A 19010-nucleotide genomic window follows, 5' to 3' on the forward strand; every position below is an offset into this window, starting at 1 on the left:
GTAATAATAGTATTTCATCATTTTGGGGAATTATGTGTATGCAGTAGGGTGGTGATTGCAGGGAAGGAGTCATCATGAACATAATAGAAATAAAAAGAGATGATAATCCGTATTTCTCTTAGTTAGTGCCTTTCCCCAATGTCTTACATAATTACTGAAAGAGAACAAACAATAAATTTGGGGCCACTTTTATCTAAGATTTTGAATGTTCTTCACAATTGGAAAAATATTTTGTGGTTTTCCAACCCCAAATATTAGCAAATGAAGGCCAAATAATATAGAAAACATTTTATAAGCTAGATAATATGGTAAAATTGAGAAGGCAGTTAAACATTGAGCTTTGAGCCAGAATAAACTGACTTATATCCAGAAATGACTTATTTCCAGCAATTTCATTTGAAATGCACTTACCTAATCAAATTTTAAAAATTACCCCAACCAGACTGCTTCCTGCTGCCACCATTATGTTCTACACCATGGCTTCTCACACTTCAATATTCATAAGAATCACCAGGCAATCTTGGTCAAGTGTAGATTCTGATTTAGTCTCTCTGAGCTGGACCCTAAGCATCTGCAGTTACAGTAAGTTCCTGAGTGATCCTGGTGCTACTGGAATTTCTAAACTTTGAGTAAAAGGATCTACAAATCCTTTAATCATTTCGCATATGATTGACAAGGAAAATATTAGGTATCTTGGAAACAGAGTTTATGTGTATTTACAAGATCAAATGTAGATTTTTTTAATTTAAAAAATCAAGTGTTTTGTTTTTTTAAAAAAAATGAATTAATATTTTATATCTTCAGCATTAGAAAACATGCCTCCTCAAATCAGAAAAAAATATGCAGTTTTATTTGTCATCGTGTTATCTATGTGGCAATGCACTGTAAATATTTATATCTCTATTTTGAAGGAATACTCTTTTATAACATTTACATGGCTCTGCATCTGAGGATGTTTCTGAAAAAGGATTGGATATGAGATATCTTCCTAACATTAAGAACATGCAAAAGTCATTTCTTTGCTATTAATTGACAATTTTAAAAGTAGATAATCCTCAGTAGGGACAATCTGGGACTTCCTGGACGTGAAATACTATCAAAATAGAAATATAACATTTTGTAAATTTGGGGCTGCTTGTTTAGAGTCTCCTTCTATGGAATTATTTTTATAGATTTTTTTCTTATCATGGAAACATTGACTTTAGTGACTTTTTAAGTAGATTCTGTTGCCATTTTATTAAAATAAAAATAAAACAGAAATTGTTATATTTATCTGAAAACTGTGGTGTTTCTTCCTTTCCCTGAATGCAATCTCAGCCTCCTTGCAAAAGAGCTAGCTATTTTTATTCGGCGTCATGCCAGGCCATAGTCATGTGCCCTCTTGCACATGAAGTTCTACAACTGGGCAGTGGACAGACTGATAATTCCAAAGTTACCTGGACCAAGAGAACAACAAATTGGCATCTTATTGTTTTTAGAAAAGTTAAGTAGTGACAAGACTTAACTGTGTTCTTGGGAGGGAGATCATAAGATGAATTTTAGATATTTGATTTGTGATCATTTTTGTATTTTTATTTTTTGAGAGGGAGTCTCGCTCTGTAGTCAGCCTAGAGTGCAATGACGTGATCTTAGTTCACTACAACCTCCACCTCCCAGGTTTAAGTGATTTCCTGCCTCAGCCTCGAGAGTAACTGGGACTGCAGGCATGTGCCATCACACCCAACTAAGTTTTGTATTTTTTTAGGAGAGATGGGGTTTCACCATGTTGGCCAGGGTGGTCTCCATCTCCTGACCTTGTGATCCACCTGCCTTAGCCTCCCAAAGTGCTGAGATTATAGGCGTGAGCCACTGCACCTGGCCCTGTGGTCACTTTTTAAATGAAAATGCCCACTAGTTAGTTGAATACACATGACAGCATGCCAAGTCTCAGGTTAAAGCTAGAGATGCTGAACTGCTGCACTAGTACTGTGGGAGTAGGTACATTTGCTGAGGCTGATGGCAAAGGTGCTGAGCCTGAGACTAAAGCCCACAGTGAGATGATTAGGGGATGGAGATGAGGAAAATTAGAAACTCACTCATCTATTCACATCTCTATTTTCTAAATCTCTGTTTCATTTAAGTTGGATTAAATGGTAATTTTGGATCAAGTGATACAGTTCAAATGCAATTATCACACAGTAGAACTTAAAAAAAAACGTGTATCTATAATACAACTTAAGCTTTGCCAAATGCCATGCTAACACTAAATAACTTATTTATTTGCAATAGTTATCTAGAGTTAGTTCCTGCTACCATTGTTCTCGTCCTAAAAATTATATTTACTGAATAATTTCTTTTAAATTTGTTTTATAACCAGAGGTTTAAAAAAATTAGTGGCAAAAATAGAATGAAAACTCAAAATTATTAATCTTTACTAAAATTTTATGGATGTCCTATATTTAATGATAACAAACATATAGTTCTAAGTAATTAAATGGTTTTTCCAACTGCCATATTCTGTAAAATATCCAGTCAACTTCTATAGCCAATATTCTTCCAAAACTTTGCATTTTAATCAGAATGTGAATGAATTTGTTAATCCATACTATAGATGCTAACTGATCAAAGTTATATTTAAAAGCTCAGGCAACAGCTAGTAATGAGTATAGCAAGATTATCCTATTAAAATACTGCATAAGAAATAAGCACTTTCTATAAGAGTTAAAAGCAGAACTGCCATTCAATTCAGCAATCCCATTCCTGGGTATATATCCAAAGGAATATAAAGCTTTCTACTATAAAGATATATACACGCAAATGTTCATTGCAGCACTATTCACAAGAGCAAAGACATGGAATCAACCTAAATGTCCATCAATGGCAGACTGGATAAAGTAAATATGGTACATATACATCATGGAATACTATGCAGCCATAAAATAGAATAAGATCATGTCTTTTGCAGGAACATGGATGGAGCTGGAGGCTATCATCCTTAGGAAACTAATGCAGGAGCAGAAAACCAAACACAGCAAGTTCTCCCTTGTAGGTGAGAGCTAAATGACGAGACCTTATGAACACAAAGAAGGAAACAACAGATGCTGGGGTCTACTTGAGAGAGGGATTGGGAGGAGGGAGAGGAGCAGAAAAGATAACTCTTGGGTACTAACCTTAATACTGGGGTGATATAAGAATATGTACAAAAATAAAATCATGAGTTTTAAAAAATGCAATCAATACTAGAAAATGAAGTTCTGCATTATTTTTAAATGACATTTTAATTTTTTTGTTTTCTTTCCTTTTGCATCCATTCTTAAAATTTCTTGTAGAATTTCTTTATCCATCCAGACACAGTATATAACTTTAGAAAGGACAAAAATGATGATATACCCACTTCAGATTGAGTATGAAAATGGTGTGGTATCACAGAAGTTCTGCAATCAGATGATAAGGAAATGCTTTCCCAGCATCATTTTCAGCCTGTGGAATGTGCCACAGCAGTGCACAATTAAAATGTTTATAGATATAAGGTAGTCAATATGATTATCACTAAATCTCATATGGATTTCTTCTCCTATCATAATCTTATGTTCAAGTCTGGACTTTGGCTCCACCAACTTTATTAATCAACAACTCAAATATTTGAACTCCTACCTTTCTCACTCTAATTTCATTCTGGATTTCCACATCAACTTTATTTCTAAAATAAATTCTCTTAGGAAAAGAAGAGTATAATTCATATGTAAAAATTAACAACATAGATAATATTTTGCATAAATACTTTTGAAGGGAAGTCACGAATTTAGCATTGTGTCCTTGGAAATTATGTCTTTAGTTTTCTTGTCTAACTTGAAGAAATAACTCTAATTTTAGACTCAATTAATGAAAAAGCCAATTGTATAATGGGATAACAAGGAAAGAATTTGTAGGAATGGCTGGTTTCAATTACGTAACTACAATGTGCTTGTCGACATCATTTGTAGACTAAAGTTTACTATAATCACCAAGAACTCAGACTTCTAAATATTCCTTTCTTCTTACAATGTCTCAGAAAAAGGTAGACTATCAGCCACTGAGTTTAAACTTCAATAAACTCTGAATTTCCTTCGTAGTCTCCAATAATCGAACTAGCTCTTAAGATAACTTCAAATTCTTATCAGTTTATTCTTCTTTTATTTTAAATAATACTAAGTATTCAGCTTTTGATATAATTCAATTATGTGTTTTCCTCTTCTCACGTCATCCTGACCCTAAACATACATTTTATTCTTCTCTTCACTTACAAGACTTTCATTGAAATTGCCATTGTTCCCCTTTTGTTCGGATCCAAATACCTCCTGCTTTTATAGCTTTCTAATCACATTCATGTCTTCTAAGCTCTTATTCATATACTTCTTGGTATAACTTCTGCCTAATATTTGTCTTATGATTTTCTGGCCATTAGGTGTATATTAACTCAGTTGATTTGTCTTTATTTTTGAAGACTCATCTTCATTCTTTTAGTCATTAACTATTTGTTTCAAAATTTATTGTACTCTACTTTGGAGCTTTTGGTAGATACAAAGCCCATATCAAATTCTTGTTCTCAGGTTATTACAGTTTAGTTAGGAAAGTGGGAACCCATATACAAAAATATGAACACTAATACAAGACAGCAAATAAAGTCTAAACGAATTGCTCAATTTTGGAACCAACATGTTTTTCCTCATTTTTATATTAAAATTTTTTTAGAAGCCGTATGCTCACCTGTTCCAATTTAAGAAAATATGCCTGCTCTATCCATATTTTCCTCTTATTAAATCTTTCCACCAAGTCTTGTAAAAAAAAAAAAAGTACCTAACTGAAATATCCAAGTTGGTCCAGTTTGCAGAACAGCAATCAGCCTGAAACTATGAAAGGATCACCATGGTTCCTGTGGCTGTGGACATTCAAATAGTGTGATCCAGGCATCTGCATGTTTGAGCTGAAGCTATAAAGTTGTCAAAGTATTGTTCCAGCTTCCTGAATGACATAGTACCAGCTAACCTACTGCTATTTTAAAAATAATTTCCCAAGATGATTTAGTGCAGGGTATACCCACAATTACATGAGTTATAACTCTATTGTAGTAGCATATTATTTTGTGCTATTAAAATAATTCTTCCAGTTCTCCCTTAGACATAATTATTCTCAGGGAGCACGCTCTACAGCATCATTTGCTACTATGAACTAACACTTTTTCATGAAATCAGAAAAACATAAAACTTTAGAATTGAAACATTTGGAAAGATCATCCAAATAGAATATTCACTGATAGAAAAAAAAAAGAATAAAGTAGGATATTTGAAAATGCTGCCTGTTAAAAACATCAGAGAAAAGACTGTGTTATAGCAGAACTTGGCTGATCATAGGCTGAGCTACAGATCAGGAGAGGCAAAGACAGGCAGAATCCAGGTAACAAGCAGAGGAATGGTGTGAACAAAAACATATATGAATTGAATGATAAATCCGAGAAAGGACTTCCCAAAGTCTATTCCAACCACTAGATTTAGATGATCATAGGTGCCAAAAACAAGTGTATGTGTGGAGGCAGGGCTGGCCAAATAAATATGGGAAGTCCTGGGTTAAACAATATTTGAGAGATTTTGTTTGTTTATTTGTTTATCAGGACTTCTTAGTGACTTTCATATGCCTGCTTGGAACAATAAAGAGATAAATACATTGTGCAGCTAGTCACCACTTAATCTGTTTTAGGTCTGTCTTGTGAATATAGCCGAATACTGACTTTTGCTTTGTTAGGCAATTTGAAATTCTTTTTCTATCAATAGGTAACATAAGCTGTTGTACAACTGTTGATGTGAATAACTTTGGCCTCAGTCATTTAATATTCTTATGTTATACACATCTATATAGGTTTTCATTTATATAGTTTGTTTCATATTTTCTCTTTCTCTCTGTGTGTATGTGTATGTGTATGTGCATGTGCATGTGTATGTGTATGTGCATGTCTATTTATGTTGTTTATAACAGAATATCTCAATCTGGGTAATTTATTTATAAAAACAGTGTTTCTTATAGTTCTAGAGCCTGGAAAGTCCAAGGTCAAAGGGGTGCATCTCCTGAGGGACTTTTGCTGATAGGTACTCGCTATTGGGTACCGAGGCCAGGCAGGGCATTGCATGTGAGGAGGCTGTCCCCCTTTCTCTTCCAAGAAAGCCTGTCTCAGTCTTGTGACAATCCATTAACTCATTAACTCTTTAATCTATTAATTTATGTGTAGGTTACTTTATTGATGAGGGCAGAGCCCTCATGACCCAGGCACCTCTTAAAGATCTGACCTTTTGATATTGCCATATCAGGGATTATGTTTCAACATGGGTTTTGGAAAGCACAAATATTCAAACCTTAGCAGTGTGTAATCAGAATATCTTTTGACATTTACAAAGATTTTTTAAATAGCTGCAGTATTGGTTTTAATGCAACGATTAAGCTGGATTTTAAAAATCACTCCTAAATTAAGGTTTAAAACAATAAATATTAATTTGGTTCATGAGTATGTGGGTGATTTAGCCTGAGTGGTTCTTCTGGTTAAAGCTAGACTTGCTTATACATCTGGGGCTATGGTGGCAGTTGGTTGGGACAACTTAGCTCTTCTCCGTCTCTGTCTTATGTTTCTCCAGAAGATGAGACCAGACAACTATGGAAAAGGCAGAATTGCAAGAGTCTAACAAGCAACAGGCAACTACTTTTTTAAACCTCTGACTATAATTGTTACCTTCCCATGAGCCAAAGCATATAACATAGTTAAGTACAGAACCATAGTGTGAAGGTCAACAGGAAAGATGAAGAAGCAGGGTCATTTTTGCAATTATAACAGTTACAATTACTCTAACATCTTTATATAATACCCTTAGTCACCTATTTTGTGAGAGAAATTGATTTTTTAAAAATTTCTACCTGTGACAACTATTGAACATAGCCACTAAGTTCTTCGTCCGTTCCTTATCTTGGGATCTAATTTGAAGTGGTCATTTTGTTTCCAGTTAATTCCTAGCGTACAATCAATGAGAGCTGGAATTAGGCTAATTTAGCTATATTCATTTGGGAAGAAGCATTAAGAGTGGAGAAAACATGTTGCCTCCAACAGTGGTAAAACAAAAAATTAAAGAAATTGAATCAGCATTGTTACATGTCTTCTCATTCTCAGGACATTCAAAAGCTTGAATTAAGGTGTGGATTGAATGAAGGTTGGAGATTTGCAAAAGGAGAGAAGGGCAAGGGAGCAGAGGACAGATGTAATAGAATGACAAAGGTCAATTATAAAGATAAGGAAGATAAAAACATGAAGGGCAAGACAGACAGGGAAAGACAGTGGAAAAATTGATTGGGAGGTCCCTACTAGGTAAACAGATTGTTGGAAAAAATAAACTTGAAGGTTTAGAGGTCGTACATGGAGACCAGATACTAGATATTGAGGGTTTAGGAAAGATATAGGTAAAGGGTATGACAATGGGAATATACGGCTTGTGTATTAGTCCATTTTCACGCAGCTGATAAAGACATAACTGAGATTGGGAGGAACAAGAGGTTTAATTGAACTTATAGTTCCACGTGGCTGCAGAGGTTTCAGAATCATGGTGGAGGTGAAAGGCACTTCTTACATGGCACCAGCAAGATAAAAATGAAGAAGATGCAAAAATGAAAACCCCTGATAAAACCATCAGATCTCATACTTATTCACTAGCATGAGAACAGTATGGGGAAACCTTCCACATGATTCAAATTATCTCCCACTATGTCCCTCCCACAACACATGGAAATTACAGGAGTACAATTCAAGATAAGACTTGGGCTAGGACACAGAGCCAAACCATTTCATTCCACTCCTGGCCCCTCTGAATCTCATGACCTCATGTTTCAAAGCCAATCGTGCCTTCCCAACAGTCTCCTGAAGTCTTAACTCATTTCAGCCGTAACTCAAAAGTCCACAGTCCTAAGTCTCACCTAAGACAAGACAAGTCCCTTCACCTATGAGCCTGTAAAATCAAAAGCAAGCTAGTTAGTGCCTAGATCAATGGGGAAACAGGTGTAGGGTAAATATAGTCATTTCGAATCAGAGAAATTGGAGAAATTAAAGGGGTTACAGGTTCATGCAAGCCTGAAATCCAGCAGGGCAGTCAAATTTTAAAGCTCCAGAATGATTTCCTTTGACTCCATGTCTCATGTCCAGACCACACTGATGTGAGGGTTGGGGTCCCATTGCCCCCTCCTGGCTGCTTTCATGGGCTGACATTGAGTGTCTGCAGCTTTTCCAGGCACCTGGTGCTACTGTTGGTGGATCTACCATTCTGGGGTCTGGAGGACAGTGGCCCTCTTCTCACAGGTCCATTAGGCAGGATCCCAGTAGGGACTCTGTGTGGGGGCTCCAACCCTGCAATTCCCTTCCGCACTGCCCTAGCACGGGTTCTCCATGGGAGGACTCTGCCCTGTAGCAAACATCTGCCTGGGCATCTGGGCATTTCCATACATCTCCCGAAATCTAGGTAGAGATTCCCAAACCTCAATTCTTGAATCCTATGCATCCTCAGGCTCAACACCATATGGAAGCTCTCCAGGTTTGGGACTTGCATCCTCTGAAACCATAGGCCGAGTGTACCTAAGCCCCCTTTAGCAAGGACTCGAGTGGATGGGACACAGGGCTCCAAGACCCTGGCTGCATACGGCACAGGGGTCCTGGGCCCAACCCAGGAAACCACTTTTTCCTCTTAGGTTTCCGGGTCTGTAATGGGAAGAGATGCCATGAAGACCTATGACATGTCCTGAAGACATTTTCCCCATTGTCTGGAGGATTAACATTCAGCTCCTTGTTAGTTATGCAAATTCCTGAAGTCAACTAATTTCTCCTCAAAACAAGGGATTTTCTTTCTATTGCATTGTCAGCCTGCAAATTTTCTGAACTTTTATGCTCTGCTTTCCTTATAAAATCAAATGCCTGGCCAGGTGAGTGACTCATGCCTGTAATCCCAGAACTTTGGGGAGCAGAGGTGGGTGAATCATGAGGTCAGGACTTCCATACCAGCCTAAACAACATGGTGAAACCTTGTCTCTACTAAATATACAAAAATTAACTTGAGATGGTGGCACATGCCTGTAATCCCAGCTACTCAGGAGGCTGAGGCAGGAAAATCTCTTAAACCCAGGAAGTGGAGTTTGCACTGAGCTGATATCCTGTCGCTGCACTCTAGCCTGGGCAACAGAGTAAGATTCCATCTCAAAACAACAACAACAACAACAACAACAAATCCTGAATGCCTTTAACAGCACCCAAGTCACATCCTGAATGTTTTATTGCTTAGAAATGTCTTCTGGCTGGTATCCTGAATCATCTCTCTAAAGTTCAAAGTTCCACAAATCTTGAGGGCAGGGTCAAAATGTCATCAATGTCTTTGCTAAAACATACAAGAATGACCTTTTCTCCAGTCCCAATGAGTTCCTCATTTCCATCTGAGACCACCTCAGCCTGGCCCTTATTGTCCATATCTCTATCAGGCTTTTGGTCAAAGACATTCAACAAGTTTCCAGGAAGTTCCAAACTTTCCCATATTTCCTTGTCTTCTTCTGAGCCCTCCAAAGTGTTCCACCCTCTGCCTGTTATCCAGTGCCAAAGTCGCTTCCACATTTTTGGATATCTTTTCAGCAACACCCCACATTACTGGTAGCAATTTATCATATTAGACTGTTTTAGCGCTGCAGATAAAGATATTCCCGAGACTGGGAAAAAAAAGATTTAATTGGACTTACAGTCCCACACAGTTGGGGAGGCCTCAGAATTATGGCAGGAGGTGAAAAGCACTTCTTGCATAGCAGTCACAAGAGAAAAATTAGGAAGATGCAAGTGGAAATCCCTGATAAAACCATCAGATCTAGTGAGACTTATTCACTACCTTGAGAACAGGATGGGGAAACCACCCCCATGATTCAAATGATCTCCCACCAGGTTCCTCCTGTTTGGAAAACTCTGTCCCTGTCGTGAAAGCCCTCCCCCTCCCACACAAAGAGGCTCCCTTATCTTTCACTCTACATACCGTTCTGGCCTTCCCGCCCGGCCGCAGCCACCTGCCGCCCAGCAACCAGCTGACCAATCACCACCTGCCTCATCAGCTCTCCCCAGCTTCCCGCCTCCCAGCTTCCCACCTCCCAGTTTTCCCCTGCCCAGCTTCCCCGCCCGGCAGTTTAAACTGACCAACCGTTGCCCGCCACCTCGGCTCTCTCGGCTTCCCCACTCCCTCGGCCCTTCAGCCCCCTATAAAAGAACTCTGCTCCTCTGAGCGGCGTGGCCATTTTTCCTGTTCTTCCCGGCTGGCCCGCCCGGAGGCTTTTTCGTCTCAATAAAGCCTGAACTTAAGACTTTCTTCTAATCTGCGGTCCGGTTTTTCCGAACGAGCCCTGTCTTCCCGTAGAGGGTAGGTCGGACACCTCCCACAACACATGGGAATTATGGGAGTAGAATTCAAGATGAGATCTAGGTGGGGACACAGAGCCAAACCATATCAGCTGGGTAAGGAAGAAGGACAAGATCTTACCAGTAAGGGGCCAAAGAATTGAGAGATAAGATTTATTTCTTATAAATAAATAAACACCTTTGTACTGAAATAAATCTTAGATCATCTAGGGTCAAATAAAACCCGTTCTTTCATTCTAAAAATATTTACTGCATGCTTACTCTGTATCTAGTTTTGTCCTCTATACCAAAGGCATGGTAGTAGTGAATAACGCAAACCAGGTTCTGCTCTCATGAGGGTAACATTCTAGTGGAAGGTCAGTCTAGCTGGGGGTAAATTAAATTGAGCATTGAACCAGTCAAGCTTGTGATAGAATCTGTATGCCTGCCATTTAATGTTGAGCTCTTCTGCAAGATCTAGATAAATTGATTGAAAGTGATTCATATTATAGAGGTTGTAAATATGCAGTTGGCAAAAATAATAAAATTGCTAGTTCATTTAAAAACTGAAGTTATATGTAAGAGATCACCTCATATTCATGTAGAAGTAGGCTGTGTATCATGTGTGTATCTATCATTGGGCCATTCTTATATGTTGAAACAAATATGTTAACATTAATATAGATAACCAGTTTATACACTGGATCCCTTGATAGTGATAGATTATCCATGGTATCTTCTGCAAAGCTTCCACATAAAGAGTGTCCACCAAGGGAGTCTTCAAAGGGGAGTTTTGCCATAGTTATCACAAGGCATATCCATCATGTTTTCCTCTCTTGTTCCAACTTCTCAACTACTGCCCACAGCACCTAAAGAAATTTCCACATTGATATTATTAACAGGGCCTCTTAAAAGAAGATTAGCATCCATGTCAGGTTATTGTCTCCAGAATATAGATGCCCCAAATTATTGTCGACAATTCATTAGTGTTCCAGAAGATATATAAGTCTTGTGTGGAAGTGGGGAAGAGGATAGACTTTTATGTCATTTCATGCCACAGCTGTCCTTGGGCTATGAAGCCACACTCTTGTGTCTTGAGTTTCCAAACATTCCCCAGAACAGCTTCTCTAACTAGCCATCAACGCCCGCTGAATTCATGAAGACATACGCCACAGTAGATAGGAGCGTGGACCCAGTATATACAACAGAATATATAACAATAATACACTGTTTACAGTCCCTAAATTCACACTCTAACAAGGCATCTATTTATAATAAATACCTTTTAAATATACTTTTAATGGATTATTAAATCCTACACTGCAAATAGAGATAGATTATCTACATAAAGTCATTTTAAAAACATAAACTAAACTTTTAGTATAAATATGTAGAAATTTATTCCCTAAAATATTTCTCAATATATTAACATGTAAAAAAAATAAGTTATTGCATGAGAAGATAGCATGTGAATAAGGAAAATATTTAGCTTCTTTAGCTTTACCTTCAATCATAAATTGTAACCATAGAAATAGGAATCACTAAATATAACTGATCCACAGATGAGATGTTGGGAACACCAGTAGAGGCAAAGACAAAACTAAATCCTATATCTGTAAAGCCAACTCTACGTTTATCCAGAGGAAAATCTTCACTCCAAAATTCAAAACATATTGGTCAACTAGTATCTTTTGGAAGCCATTCATTCCTGGATTTTATTGGTGTAAGCACAGAAAAATAAAATGTAATATAGATGAAATAGTACTTATTTTTGCTTTTTTATTGATTTCTTCTTTTAAACTGTGATTGTTCTGAGATTTATAAAACCATAGCACAAATATGTGTGAAATTTAGCAATGAAATATAGGGGAAGAACCCTACAAATTTAGTAACAGAATTAAATTATTAGTAGCCTCAGAGATCACTTTGATAGTTATCCATCCATGTAAACTGATCTGCCTTTATTAAAATGGAATTTGGCATTTGTTTCTGGGTATGTGAAGAAGTTTTGGTTCACATAAAAAGAGTGCCATTTTTTCAATTACTTGATTTGGTTGAGTGATTTTTTAAAGGCAGTAAGAAAAAGAAATGGAACATTTTCTACTTGACACTTTTCTGTTCTAAACAACAAAACACCTCAATTGATCAAAACAATATGGTCAGCACAACTATTCTTTACAATTTCCTAAGGAAACAAAAATAATATGTAAAAATTGAATAATCTGGTCTTTCAACTGTGACCTCTTTGGATTGAAACTGGTTTCCTTTTAGATCAAAAGTAAAAATTCTAAATCGTTTGAGAATTATTCAACATATAAGCTACTGATCACTTTCGTAGTGACCTACTACATAGTTTTCTCAGTAAAATCACGTGGCATTGGAGTGAAACAGCAGCAACACTCTGAAATTGAAATCAAACAACAAATGGACCTTAAGGATTATAATCACTGATAAACTTTTGTTCAGAAAACTGTCCTTAGAAAAACTGAATTCCATAGTCATATTTTTCTTAAAACATTTCAGAGTCATTTTTGCTAATTCTTTTTGTTATTCTTCCCTTTTTTGTGTTTGGTGGTTTAACTTCTACATTCAAAAGTCATAACACAACTTTCAACTTACCTCCAGGTATTGAGAATTTACTATTTATCCTTAGCTTTTATGGTAAAAAGAAAAAATGTTACCTAAGAGGGAGAAATTAGGTTAACTAAGTGGCCTGCCCATAACTCTCTGGGAGGGATAATTTAATTGTGTTTTCCAAATAAGAAAGAATGAGATACTTTTTTTCCCTTTCCCCTTAAAAGAGAGCCAGTAGGGCTTAGCTCCAGGAAGCCTGAGGATATTCTTCCTATGAGGGAGAGCTGCGGCTTATATTTTCCAGGACCTAGGCTCCTGACAAAGAATTGGACTATTGGGAGAAGGGTGCAGTCATTTCATGAGAGCAGCTGCTAGACCTGTTTCTAAAGGAAGCTTTAGAATACTTGACTTTGGAGACAAGTATTTTTAAGGTATTGTGTGGAAGAGGTTCCTCCTGCATGCGGTGGATGGGAAGGAGTGGGGTGAGTAGTTGTAGAATAGCTCTTGATATTATGTATGTTGGAGAGAAGCTAAGGTTTCATTTGAGAAGATAACAGCAGCAGTGGCCCATACTGTGGAACACTAGCATTTGTTAGTAGGGAAGTGTAGCCTCAGAGCTGTGAGACCCTCACAGTGTAAGAACAAGCGCCCCACTTTCCCATGAAAAATCTGAGGAGTCTTATCTGCTAAGGAAATGGTAGAAACCACCTCTAAAGACTTGCCTAAGTACTTTTCCACCAATTCTGGAAGGTCATTTTAATTTGATTGAAGTATTTGAATATAGTGGAGCAAATTCAGAACATTTACATAAACTGTTCTTTAGCTTTGTCCAGCTAAATTTCTAGAACTGCTGAAGTTTTCAGGTCTCTTATCTATAATTTCCATCTGAAAACAAAAGTAAAATTTTCAGCCTCACATTTACTCCAAGTTTGCTTTCCTAGCTAAGAGATCGAGGGGCAATATTAAGTTATATTTGCATAAATAATTAAGAAATTTTTCTCTGGTTACTCCATTCCTTTGTGATCTGCCTCCAATTTTTTTATGTTACTAGGTTTTATTTTGGAAATAGCTGTCATTTTTCAGCATTTTTGAATCTGTGTATTCGGGATAATATTCTAACTTGTTTCTCTAAGTTTATTCCACCTTTTTTTCTTATGAAGTATCTTCCAAAAAATATTGACATTACTGATATTAATCTTTGTTTAAGATCTGTGGTTAGAGCTGAGTTCAAGTGGGCAAAGGACATGAACAGACACTTCTCAAAAGAAGACATTTATGCAACCAACAAACATATGAAGAAAAAAGCTTAACATCAGTGATCATTACAGAAATGCAAATCAAAACCACAACGAGATACCATCTCATGTCAATCAGAATGGCAATGATTAAAAAGCCAAGAAACAACAGATGCTGGTGAGACTGCACTGTTGGTGGGAATGTAGATTAGTTCAACCACTGAGGAAGACAGGGTGGAGATTCCTCGAAGACCTAGAACCAGAAATACCATTTGACCCAACAATCCCACTACTGGGTACATACCCAAAGGAATATAGATCATTCTATTATAAAGTTACATGCATGTGTACATTCGTTTCAGCACTAGTCACAACAGCAAAGACAAGGAATCAACCCAAATGCCCGTCAATGATGGACTGGATGAAGAAAATGTAGTACATATACACCATGATATACTATGTAGAAATGAGATAATGTCTTTTGCAGGAACATGGATGGAACTGGAGGCCATTATCCTCAGCAAACTAATGCAGGAAGAGAAAACCAAATACTGCATGCTCCATGTTCTCATTTATGAGTGGGAGCAGAACAATGAGAACACACAGACACACGAGTGGGAGGAGAACAACGCATACTGGGAACTGTCAGTGGGATGTGGGGAGAAGGAGAGAACCAGGAAAAATAGTTAATCATGCTGGGCTTAAAACCTAGGTGATAGATTGATAGTTGGAGCAAACCACTATGGCACATGTTTACCTATGTAACAAACCTACATTCATTTTTGTTACCTACACCTGTACCCTAGAAATTAAAATAAAATAAAAAAATTTGTGGTTAAAAAATTATATTTGAATAAGTACTCTGTGCATCCACATTAAAACACACAGGAACAAAAAGAAGAGATTGGATGTTTTTCTATCTACCACTAGAGTATTGTCTTCATAAAGTTAGGAGCCATTTCCTGGCCATCTTTGTATTCTTAAATAGTATCCTTGGTCAGATAACAGGATGAGTGATAAACATTGACTCAATGAATTATTGGGTAAGTGAATGAATGAACATCCTTAGGCGAGATCCAAATTCCTACACAAAAAGAAACCCCAGACAACCCTTGAGAAGATTCACTCCTAAAATCAGCCTTTGTGGAACCTAACAAGCCAGAAAACTACTTTAACATCTCTAGTCATTCTAATTAACAAAGGTATCAATTTTGGAAAGCAAAAAGAGAAAAAAATAGCCTTTCTACAAATTGGGGACAAACTCTACAAATACTTATAAAAATACAATAATTATATAACACTTTAAAGTTTCTTCCTTTTACTTTCATGTCTGGAAAACTACCACAACTCTCTGTCTTCAAAGACTGTCAAAATATTCAATATCTAGAACACACACAAAGTGAACTAGTGTCGCTAGTGGGACATTTATGAAAAACTCTTCAATATACTGAAACCATTTAGAGTCGTAATAACATTTGTATTTTAAAAGATGGCCTAGTACCACTCATTGACTGTTTCTTTAGCTATTTATCTGTCAATGGTTACCACTGTATACAAGATAACAAACAATTAAATGGAGGAACATAACACAGTGATATTATAAAAAATTTATTGAAGTTTTAATCATACTGGCACAAATAACTATTTATAAAATGCTAAAAGAAGCTCTGCACATTAGGGAGGTAGTCTCAAGGTTAAATTTTCAAATTAGTATGAAATATATTTTAAGATAATTCCTAAAAATTAAAAAATCAGGAAGAAGTCAAATCCCTGAATAGAGCAATAACAAGTTCTGAAATTGAGGCAGTAATAGATATCTTACCAACCAAAAAATTCCCAGGACCAAAAGGATTCACAGCTGAATTCTACCAGAGTACAAAGAGGAGCTGGTAGTATTCCTTCTGAAACTATTCCAAATGGTAGAAAAAGAGAGGCTCCTCCCTAACACATTTTATGAGGCCAGCATCATTCTGATACCAAAACTTGGCAGAGACACAACAAAAAAAGAAATTTTCAGGCCAATATCCCTAATGAACATTGATGTAAAAATCCATCAATAAAATACTGGCAAACAGAATCCAGCAGCACATAAAAAAGCTTATCTGCCATGATCAAGTGGGCTTAATCCCAAGGAGGCAAGGCTGGTTCAACATATGCAAATCAATAAAGGTAATCCATCACATAAGCAGAACCAATAACAAAAACCACATGATTATCTCAATAGATGCTGAAAATGCCTTCAATAAAATTCAACATCGCTTCATGCTGAAAACTGTCAATACACTAGGTTTTGAAGGAACTTATCTCAAAATAATATGAACTATTTATAAACAAACCCAATCCAATATCACACTGAATTGGCAAAAGCAGGAAACATTCCCTTTGAAAACCAGCACAAGACAAGGATGCCCTCTCTCACCACTCCTATTCAACATAATACTGGAAGCTCTGGCCAGGGCCATCAGTCAAGAGAAAGAAATAAAGCATATTCAAATAAGAAGCCTTAAAGTTAAATTGTCTCTGTTGGCAGATGACATGATTGTATATTTAGAAAACCCCATTATCTCAGCCCAAAATCTTCTTAAGTTGATAAGCAACTTCAGCAAATTCTCAGGATACAAAATCAGTGTACAAAAATCACAAGCATTCCTATACACCAATAATAGACAAACAGAGAGCCAGTTCCCCAATGGTTGAACTAATTTAAACTCCCATCAACAGTGTAAAATTGTTCCTATTTCTCCACATCCCTCTCCAGCATCTGTTGTTTCCTGACTTTTTAGTGACCACCATTCTAACAGGTATGAGATGGTATCTCATTGTGGTTTTGATTTGCATTTCTTTAATGACCTCTGATGATGAGTCAAAAGAGAGTCTGTATACCCCAGACAATCCTAAGCAAAACGAACAAAGCTGCAGACATCATGCTACCTGACTTCAAGCTACACTACAAGGCTACAGTAACCAAAGCAGCATGGTACTGGTACCAAAACATATATATAGGCCAATGGAACAAAACAGAGGCCTCAGAAATAAAGCCATACATCTACAACCATCTGATATTTGACAAACTTGATAAAAACAAGTAATGGGAAAAGGATTCCTAATTTAATAAATGCTGTTGGGAAAACTGGCTAGCCATATGCAAAAAACTGAAACTGGACCTTATACAAAAATTAACTCAAGATGGATTAAAGACTTAAACATAAAACTGAAAACCGTAAAAACCTTAGAAGAAAACCTAGGCAATATTATTCAGGACAGAGGTATGGGCAACGACTTCATGACCAAAACACAAAAAGCAATGGCAACAAAAGCCAAAATTGACAAATGGGATCTAATTAAACTAAAGAGCTTCTGCTAAGCAAAAGGAACTATCATCAGACTGAACAGGCAACCTACAGAATGGGCGAAATTTTTTGCAATCTATTAATCTGACCAAGGGCTAATATCCAGAATCTACAAGGAATTTAAACAAATTTATGAGAAAAAAACCAACAACCCCATCGAAAGTGGGTGAAGGGAACAGACACTTCTCGAAAGACGACATTTATGCAGCCAACAAACATATGAAAAAAAGCTCATCATCACTGGTCATTAGAGAAATGCAAATCAAAACCACAATGAGAGATCATCTCACACCAGTTAGAATGGCGATCATTAAAAAGTTGGGAAACAACAGATGCTGGAGAGACTGCAGAGAAATAGTAACACTCTTATACATTACTGCATAAATGTCTTCTTTTGAGAAGTGTCTGTTCCCTTCACCCACTTTTTGATGGTGTTGTTGGTTTTTTTCCTGTAAATTTGTTTAAGTTCCTTGTAGATTCTGGATATTAGCCCTTTGTCAGTTCAGCTTGGTTGAATGTAAACCATTGTTTGTATTTAAACAAAGGTTTAAATTAGTTTAAATACAAACAATGGTTTAAATTAGTTCAATCAAGACAGTGTGGTGATTCCTCAAGGTTCTAGAACGAGAAATACCATTCGACCCAGCAATCCCATTACTGGGTATATACGCAAAGAACTATAAATCATTCTACTATAAAGACACCTGCACATGCATTTTTATTGCAGCACTAATCACAATAGCAAAGACTTGGAACCAACCCAAATGCCTATCATTGATAAACTGGATAAAGACAATGTGGCATATAAAAACCATGGAATACTATGCTATGCAGCCATGAAAAGGATGGATTCATGTCCTTTGCAGGGACATGGATGAAGCTGGAAACCACCTTTTTCAGCAAACTAACACAGAAACAGAAAACCAAACGCAGCATGTTCTCACTCATAAGTGGGAGGTGAACAATGAGAACACATGGACACAGACAGGGGAACATCACACACCAGGGCCTGTCGTGGGTGGGAAGCTAGGGGATAGCATTAGGAGAAATACCTAATGTAGATGATGGGTTGATGGGTACAGCAAACCACTATGGCACATGTATACCTATACAACACGTGCATACCTATGTAATCTATGTAAATCTGCATGTTTTGCACATGTATCCCAGAACTTAAAGTATAATAAAAAAATTGTTTTTCTTTGGTTAAAAAAAAAATCAGATATAGATAGCTCTGTTTCAATTTATCTATTCATTGGTTGGTAACAAATGTTAGCATTTTGAAGACCATAAAAGCGTTATTCTCCTCTATTATTTGTATCCCATTCTGATTTTAAATATTTAAATAAAATATCAATGTATATGCTTAACAATAATACTATCAAATATCTATATGTACATATACTATATATATTTAGCAATTTCAAACTAAACACTGAAAAAATATTTAAA

This window comes from Callithrix jacchus, chromosome 3 (assembly GCF_049354715.1).
Source record: "Callithrix jacchus isolate 240 chromosome 3, calJac240_pri, whole genome shotgun sequence".
Taxonomy (NCBI): domain Eukaryota; kingdom Metazoa; phylum Chordata; class Mammalia; order Primates; family Cebidae; genus Callithrix; species Callithrix jacchus.